Raw genomic sequence first — 9,271 nt, forward strand, 5'->3', positions numbered from 1 at the left:
TGCAAGGGTTAACGAGTCTCGGGCAAGAATTTTGACACCTGAGATATACTGAGACGGGTCACTTGCATATGATCCATATGGATTTTGCCTTGCCCAACACTGGTTTGGCCATGAAATACGCTGCCCAAGTGGGCACCTTAACACTCTCATTTTCTATTATGATGGGATGGTATGGTAAACCTATCTATGTTTAATGTATTTATTTATTATAAGTTTCTTACATAGGGGCTAATTCAGGTAGGATCGCAAATTACGATCCAAACTGAATGTTTACGATGGCCCAGCTGGCGCATGCGCAGCACCTGTCCTGTGCATGTGCCCGTCCTGCACATGCACACACAATTTCTGCGGGGGGGGGGCGCACTTTCTGTGGGGGGGAGTGGCGCATAAAAAGCAATCGCCTCTGCCTGTGAATCAGGCAGAGGCAGTCGCTGGGTGTGGGGCAGCGACGCTGCCTTTCCAGGGAGCAGACAGAACGTTGCGGCAAACGGCAGTCAGGGCGCCGCAAATGGGGGTCATGTCATAGGCGTGATTGCGGCAGCTGTGTTATGTCACATGCAGCCGCCGCAATGGGTAAAATGGCACCGGTTCTCCTGCGGGCGCATCTAAGCTGTGCCGGCAGGAGGCATCAATAGTTTTTACGATGAAGCAGAAATCGCGAGGTGATCGCAATTTCTCTTACATCCTAGAGGATGCTGGGGTCCACATTAGTACCATGGGGTATAGATGGGTCCACCAGGAGCCATTGGTACTTTAAGAGTTTGAGAGTGTGGGCTGGCTCCTCCCTCTATGCCTCTCCTACCTCCTTTAGAAAATGTGCCCGGAGGAGCCGGTCACAGCTAGGGGAGCTCCATATGAGTTTCTTTAGTTTTATTTTTTTCACTAAAGTTTAGGCACAAGGAGGCTGCTGGCAACAGCCTCTCTGCTTTGTGGGACTAAGGGGGGGGAGTAGTGTCCGCCCTGCGGGGTCTGAGCCACTATCTCCGCTGACAGGTGTCAGAGTCGAAAAATATCATGATTCATATGCCTTGTATTAACCCCAATGCACGTGCCCGCTGCTCGTGCACGGACTCCCCCGTGCGTACGCATCCCCCCAGGTTGCGTAAGGGACGCTCTGACGTCGCCTGCGCATGGAGATGGGTATTTACGGCGGTGTTTGTGTGCGACTAGCGAGCGACTCAATTGCTACATATTTAACCAATATAATGCGTTTTATAGTTAATATTCCCCTTAACAATGTCAGCAAGTATGGTAAGTTTAAAAATTCTTGGACAGAGAGATTCCTCTTTGCATGCTGGGAGGCTCAGACAAAGGTTGGAGGGTAGTGTTTGGTGTCCAGCTGTGGGGTATTGAAGGGGTGTTGTGCCTATGATAGTTGGGAGGGATTCGCATAGTTGCTGCTCATGGTTATGCACAGAAGTAGAAAATAAGATTAATTGCATTCCGAATAAATTACACATAAGTGCAGGGTAGGTGAATGGAATTCAGTCATTTCTTTCCCACAGACTGAATACAATAGCCTTATTTACACTAAGTTTGAGATTCTATGAAGAGGGCTTACACCTTTGTTTATGAATAGAACCAGGTTTCTCTCCAGAATAATGAGTGCTGAGTAGTCAATTGTCTCAACTGAAGGTGGGGTAAACAAAGCCCAGAGACAGAGTTTGTTTGGAAGATCCAAAACAATAGCTTTCCTCAATATAATCAGACAAAGAGGAATTTAGAATACTAACAAGTCCTAGCCATCGCCCACTTCTTGAACTAACCAATGATCCCAGGTGCAGTACATGTCCCACCCCCTAACCAATGGAAAGAGAGCACGCAGTATCTATTGTAGTATGTCTTGAGTTAGTAAATAAATATAGCTTGCAATAGGCTTGGTGACACAAGACTCTGCAAGGTTTTCACACTGAAGGCTAGAGCCCTGGTCCAGGTTGCGCCGGCGAAGTCATTCCCACGTGTGTAAGTTTCTCTGTGACCACCTTATTCTCTGTCTGTATTTGCCATACACTCTCTCTCTCTCTCACTGTTATTGTTTATGATTATGCCGCTATTGTATATTCATGTCTAGATATTCTGTTTAGGTATTAATGTTAGTCTTGTAGTGTATAAGCTGTTAACTGTTTTCCCCTTTTTCATAAAATGATCGTAAGTAAAGGTTTTGGAACCTTAGCAAGGTGTCTGTGTTTCTCTAGCTAGTACAAAGGGTTTCTGAGTATCTCAATCACTCAAACAGCTTGCTTAAATATCCAGGTTAACCAGTGGTATATCATTACAGTATCTCAATACTAAGACTTACAGTATAATCATACTCTGTGTTTAAGGTTTAAAAGGTTATTATCTGTGTGTACGCTCGCTGTGTGTATTCCGTACACTCAGCGCAGCGTTTGTACGTAACTTGCGTGCCACGTGCGAGGTCTTTGTACGCAAATAGCGTACGGAGTGCGTAGCACGTGCACGTGGTTTAGCGGCCATTGCGGCTTGAAGGTATTAGTAAATAGCTTGTGTTAAAAGGTAGAAAAATGACTCTATCACAGGACACTGAGCTCCTGAGGTGATCGAACATTCCCCGCCAAAAGAGGATCGCTCACCCCAGCAGCATGCCGCCAATCCCCTTACAGAGCCAGAAGACTTCGGTGGCGAGTTACTTACAGGCCCCCCTGACAAGCGGGGAGCTGGTGTGAAGATGGCGGCATCAGGGTAGGGAGCGCAGTACTAACTGCGCTCCAGAGTTTAGCGGTACTTGGTGCGGCGCTGTGAGGGGCGCCCTGAGCCAGCGACTACACCCTACACTGTTTAGAAAGCCTGTCAGGGTCCCAGGATCACCACCAGCACATACCTCAGGCCAGTATAAAATTCAATTCAGAGCGGGAAGCCGCGCCATGAAAGGGGGCGGAGCTTCTCCTCAGAGCGGACCCAGCAGCATTCAGCGCCATCTTTCTTGCATGCAGGGACGCTGACAGGGGAGAGCTGTCCCTCCACATCAGCTCCAGCTATCTGTACGGTACCAGGGGGTTGTAGAAAGGGGGGGGGCTGTGTAATAGACTTTGTAACCTATTAAGGTACACAGTTAGCGCTGGTAAAGGGTATCCTTTATCTTAAAAAGAGCTGTGTGTGGGTTAGGTCCAAACTCTGTGTCTCTCTTGGCATTCTCAGTGGGGAAACTCTGTCTGCCATTTCCCTGTGTGTGGGGGGGTGTTTGCTGTCTCACAAAAAGCCACGTCTAGGGACTCTGTGTCTTATGCTGCAGAGGATATGTCCTCTCAGGATGATCCCATTCCATGTAATAAGGATTGCTGTGGTTTAGCACAGATTCCAATAAGAGAACCTGAGTGGTTAACCTCATTTAAGAGTATGATCTCTCAGATTTCTGCTTGGGTAGCACAGAATGAAACTGCAACTCAGGTTTTACAGAATTCTATGGCTGTTTGGTCCGGGTTGGCACCTTCAGGGCCCCCTGGCACTCACTCTCAAAAGCGTGCTCTTGCTCAGATTATGCAAGACGACACGGATACCGACTCTGACACGGTAGGCGGTGATGGGGACGTGCTGAGGGGGGCGCCATCTCTTGCAAAGGGGGTGCAGTTGATGATTGAAGCCATTAGAGATGTGTTAAATATTGCTGACACAATACCTGAGCAGGTTGAGGAGACTTACTTCACGGATAATAAGAAAGCCTCGCTAACCTTTCCTGCGTCTAAAGAGTTAAATGCTATATTTGAATATTCCTGGTAAAACCCAGATAAAAAATTACAGATCACCAGAAAGATTCTGGTGGCATTCCCCTTCCCTGAGGAGGATAGAAAGAAATTGGAAAACCCACCCATAGTTGACGCATCGGTGTCCAGACTGTCAAAGAAGGTGGTTTTACCGGTCCCGGGATCTGCCGCGTTGAAAGAACCGGCTGATCCCAAAATTGACACTGCGCTCAAATCCATATACACGGCTTCGGGGACGATACTACGGCCTACCATTGCCTGTGCATGGATTTCTAAAGCTATAGTAAAGTGGTCTGGCACGTTACTTGAGGACAATGGATAAAAGTGACGTTAAATTGTTCTTACGTAACATACAGGATTCTGCAGTATTTACCGTGGAATCCATGAAAGACCTGGGTTCGATGGCTGCTGGGATATCTTCCATGTCGGTCTTGGCTCGTAGAAGACTCTGGCTGCGCCAATGGTCTGCCGACACGGAATCCAGGAGAGTCGTGGAGAACCTACCCTACACAGGTCAGGCTCTATTTGTGGAAGCGCTAGATGCGTGGATTTCAACGGCAACTGTGGGTAAGTCACCTTTTCTTCCATGATCTGTCAGTATAAAACCACCTTTTCTGAAAGGCCACCGAGGCTGCAACACCACCAAGCAAGAGGCATCACACCATGAAGACCAAGGAGCTCTCCAAACAAGTCAGGGACAAAGTTGTTGAGAAGTACAAGTCAGGGTTGGGTTATAAAAAATATCCAAATCTGTGATGATCCCACGGAGCACCATCAAACCCATCATCTTCAAATGGAAAGAACATGGTACCACAACAAACCTGACAAGAGAGGGCCGGCCACCAAAACTCACAGACCAGGCGAGGAGGGCATTAATCACAGAGGCAACACAGAGACCAAAGGTAACCCTGAAGGAGCTGCAGAGTTCCACAGCAGAGACTTGTGTATCTGCGCATGTGACCACAATAAGCCGTACACTCCACACACTTTATGGAAGAGTGGTCAGAAAAAGCCATTACTTAGTGTTAAAAATAATAAGGCATGTTTTGAGTTTGCCAAAAGGCATGTGGACGACTCCCCAAATGTATGGAGGAAGGTGCTCTGGTCAGATGAGAGTAAAATTTAACTTTTCTGCCACCAAGGAAAATGCTATGTCTGGCACAAACCCAACACATCCCATCACCCCATGAACACCATCCCCAGTGAAACATGGTGGTGGCAGCATCATGATGTTTTCAGCAGCAGGGAATGGTAAACTGTTTCGAGGGAAAGATGGATGGTGCTAAATACAGGGATATTCTTGAGAAAAACCAGTTTCAGTCTGCCTGTGATTTGAGACTGGGACGGAGGTTTACCTTCCATCAAGAGAATGACCCGAAGCATACTGCTAAAGCAACACTCGAGTGGTGTAAGGGGAAACATTTAAATGTGTTGGAATGGCCTAGTCAAAGCCCAGATCTCAATCCTATTGAGAATCTGTGGTCAGACTTGAAGATTGCTGTTCACGAGCGGAAACCATCCAACATGAAGGAGCTGTAGCAGTTGTAGCTTGAGGAATGGGCAAAAATCACTGTGGCAAGATGTGTCAAGCTCATAGAGACTTATCCAAAGCGACTTACAGCTGTAATTGCTGCAAAAAGTAGCTCTACACAGTACTGAATTTAGGGGGGTGAATAGTTACACACACTGAAGTTTTCTGTTATTTTGTCCTATTTGTTGTTTGCATCACAATTAAAAAAAAAAATCTTCAAAGTTGTAGGCATGATCTGTGAATGAAATGATGCAAACAATCCATTTTATATCCAGGTTGTGAGGGGCAACAAAACATGAAAAATGCAAAGGGGGGTGAATACCAAGGCACTGTATATACATGCATGTTATCATGCATGTAATATATGTGTTGTATCTAGTTTCTCATTGGCCATTACCCACATTGTGAAGTCCCCCGGTTGGCCACCCGGGGTGCAGGGCCGCTTGTCATCTGTTCCCCCGCACCCCACCTTAGCGTGACATCTGGTCACGGCTTTTGTACATGGATGCCTGCCTAGAGCTAGTGCTAGCGTGGCTGATATCACGATAAGAAGCCCACGCTGCCCAGCTGAAATGAGGTATGTGGCCCACACCAGTGACGTCACGCACCTCGAAGAAAGAGTGGTGGCAATAGGTCGACAGGGTGAAAAGGTCATAAGGATAAAATTGTTGACATGCAAAGGGTCAACGTGCAAAAAGTAAACAGGGTAAAAAGGTCACCATGACAAAGTTAGTTTTTTGGTGTCCATGTTGACAACTGTCAACATGGACCTCAATTAGTGCAAAGCCTAACCTCAAATGGCCTGCTAAACTCGCCATGCTTCGGGCACACTGTTGGAATCTCACTCTATATCCACGTGGATCATAAAGTAAGAACAAGTTGGTTAAAAAAGCCATGAAAAACACATGGTGACCTTTTTCTATGTCGACCTTTTTAAAGTCAACTTTTTGCTTGTGTTGAACTTTTTTCAATGTTGACATAAACTATGTTGACCTTTTGGTGTGTGGACCTAGACACTGTCAACCATTGACCAGATACCGGTAGTATAAAAATACCTGCAGTTGCCCGAGACTGTAGGAGGCTGCACAGAAAAGAGCTCTTAGGCCCTGGTACTTTTTTGAAGTCTGCAGTGTTTCCCCTGGGAGCCTCCCAGGGGAGGATGGATCCTACTGGGGAGGACAATGACGGCGAGTCCCGGGCTGCTGGGCCCGAAGGAGGCCCCCGGGATTTCTGTCCTGCAGACAGCCGTGGAAGTTCCAGCATTGGGAGATTCGGTCAGTGTGGCAGCCCCAGTGATTGTGGACCCTGTGAAGAAACAGGATCCCCAACTAGTGACCCCCAAACCACGGGACGCTGGCTCTCCGGGTGAGGAAACCCGGGGGGGGGGGGGGGTTGATATGGCAAAGGTACCTGCCTGTGGTGAAGTGGTGGATGCTGTGGTCTCTGATAGTAGCTCAGAATCCTCTATGGATGAATATGTGAATATGATCCTGGAAGAGTTAAAAATGGAGCAGACTAGTTTAACCTCTTGTCTTTCCCTCAAGAGAAGGAAATGAAATACTTTTAGCAGCCGTGAGAAAGCTCTCCTAAAGGATGAGATTTGGGAGTACTAGCCTGGCTGCAGTAAAGGAAAGAATTAAAGCGTTATGTATTCTGGCTCTTTCTCAGGAGAAAGAAGTGTTGATGAAGTCTTTACCTGAGCAGGATGGTGGGGGCAGTAGCGGCTCGGTCCCGGCAGTTTCGGTAGCGCGTCAGCATTGTGTAGTCAGGTTCTGTCTCAGGGGAAAACTGAGTTGCAGGAATCTCTGCCTGAACAGGATGGCGGTGGCGGCCCGGTCCTGGCAGGTTCAGTAGTGGCATCAGAGCCTCCAGTGGAGGGTATGGAGGTGGGAGTCCAGCCTATGGAGAAGGAAGTGGCTGTGGGAGCTGTGATGGAAGTGATGTTTCTAAGATCGTACATGGTGCTGTAGAGATCGTGGAAAGGCCAATGATGGCAGTATCTGGTGGCTTCCAAACGGGGGATGTGTCTCTCCTGGAGGAAGTGCTGGGCGGTGACGCTTCAGTGGGCGTGGTAGTTGCTGGGGTAATGGCGGGTGCTGGGACTCTGGTAACTGTCGCTGCTCCCTGTGGACTTGTCCCTGAAATGCTCGCCTCTAAAGTTGCAAGTGTGGGGGCGACGTGGGCCGTGGTTTATGCTGAGGCTGGCCATCCCTGTAAGCCTGCGGTGGCTGGTTCTGGCTTAGTCACCGTGGTGGCTGAGGGATGCGGGGCTAAAGACGCATCGGGTATAACATCGCAGGTGACATCATTACCCACGGCGATGGGTTTTTGAAAGTATGAAAGAGGGGCAGAGATTGGCTCAAGGGCTGCCAGCTGTAGATAAGAGCAAATTAACCCCTGAAAAAGTTATGTTGGTAGAACCTGTATATGGACCCTCATTCCGAGTTGTTCGCTCGCAAGCTGCTTTTAGCAGCATTGCACACGCTAAGCCGCCGCCTACTGAGAGTGAATCTTAGCTTCTTAAAATTGCGAACGAAAGATTCGCAATATTGCGATAAGACATCTCTGTGCAGTTTCTGAGTAACTCGAGACTTACTCGGCATCTGCGATCAGTTCAGTGCTTGTCGTTCCTGGTTTGACGTCACAAACACACCCAGCGTTCGTCCAGACACTCCTCCGTTTCTCCAGCCACTCCCGCGTTTTTCCCAGAAACGGTAGCGTTTTTTCACACACACCCATAAAACGGCCAGTTTCCGCCCAGAAACACCCACTTCCTGTCAATCACATTACGATCACCAGAACGAGTAAAATTCCTACCTGCATAGCAAATTTACTTGGCGCAGTCGCAGTGCGGACATTGCGCATGCGCACTAAGCGGAAAACCGCTGCGATGCAAAGAAATTTACAGAGCGAACAACTCGGAATGACCCCCATGGTGTGAAGTTCGTTTAACTTTCAGGAAAGAAAAGCAATACCTTAAATGCACAAAATGTTCAGGCCGCTGCGACTGCTAAGCGTGTGTGTGTAAAACCCCTATGAAATGCATACACGTTGCGTAAGCACGCCGTCACGCTGTAAGCACAAAGTAGCTACATGTGCGGCGGAATACACTTTATAACCCCTAACAGGAAAGGAATGCGACACCAATTGTATATGTAATGTTGTGGTCCAATGCAGCAACAAATATTTACTTAAAAGGGGGTTCACAGAGAAATACAACAATACAAGAGAAAAGAAGCTACAACCAATGGCTATATACGTTTTGTTCGCCTGCACCACCCAGATCCGGTCCTCAGTCAATCTGGCTAGATGACCTTCAGAGAATAGACTGAGGCCGGCCAGGAGGCTTGTTTTTTATACAATAGTCCAAAGCATGAAACAAAGGAAACTGTAATCTCTTCTTTCATAGGTCAAAGAGCTGGTCATTCACAGTATGTGAGAGGTCATAGGTTGGTTTGAACAGGTGGGCGATGCTTAGTCCAGGTGTACTTGCAGATGTCTTCCACTGGGTTTCCGCCGAATATTAGGAGTACAGTACATACAGTGAGGTATGAATATTGTTTTCCTGCGCAAAACTATGCGCAGGAGCATGCGATTATCTGCAAACTGCAATCGGAATATTGCCCTTGAATTACTGTACATGTGGATACCAAACACTATGTTCTGACCTATTTCTGTCCCCTCACATCCTGTAAAGTTGAATATCTCTATTGTTCCATTTCTAAAGTAAATGTAACTTGCTGGTGTGATGTGTGTAGACTATGTGTAAATTATGCACTACGTGGATGAAATGTCAATTATGTCTTTGTGGCTTTTCCATGCGAATGCGTTTGCTACCGTATTTACTCATACCACGCGCTAATAAGCAGGACTTCATGAGCCAATGTACGTAGCGTGCGGGCATGTGCACACTCGGCAGAACAAGCACATGCATGGAGGCCACTCTGTGTGGTGTTTGTACTTGATGCATGTGGGTATAATATTTTTGACTTCGACAATGGTAACATGGATATGCCGGTGA

The sequence above is a fragment of the Pseudophryne corroboree genome, chromosome 7 (genome assembly GCF_028390025.1).
Source record: "Pseudophryne corroboree isolate aPseCor3 chromosome 7, aPseCor3.hap2, whole genome shotgun sequence".
Taxonomy (NCBI): domain Eukaryota; kingdom Metazoa; phylum Chordata; class Amphibia; order Anura; family Myobatrachidae; genus Pseudophryne; species Pseudophryne corroboree.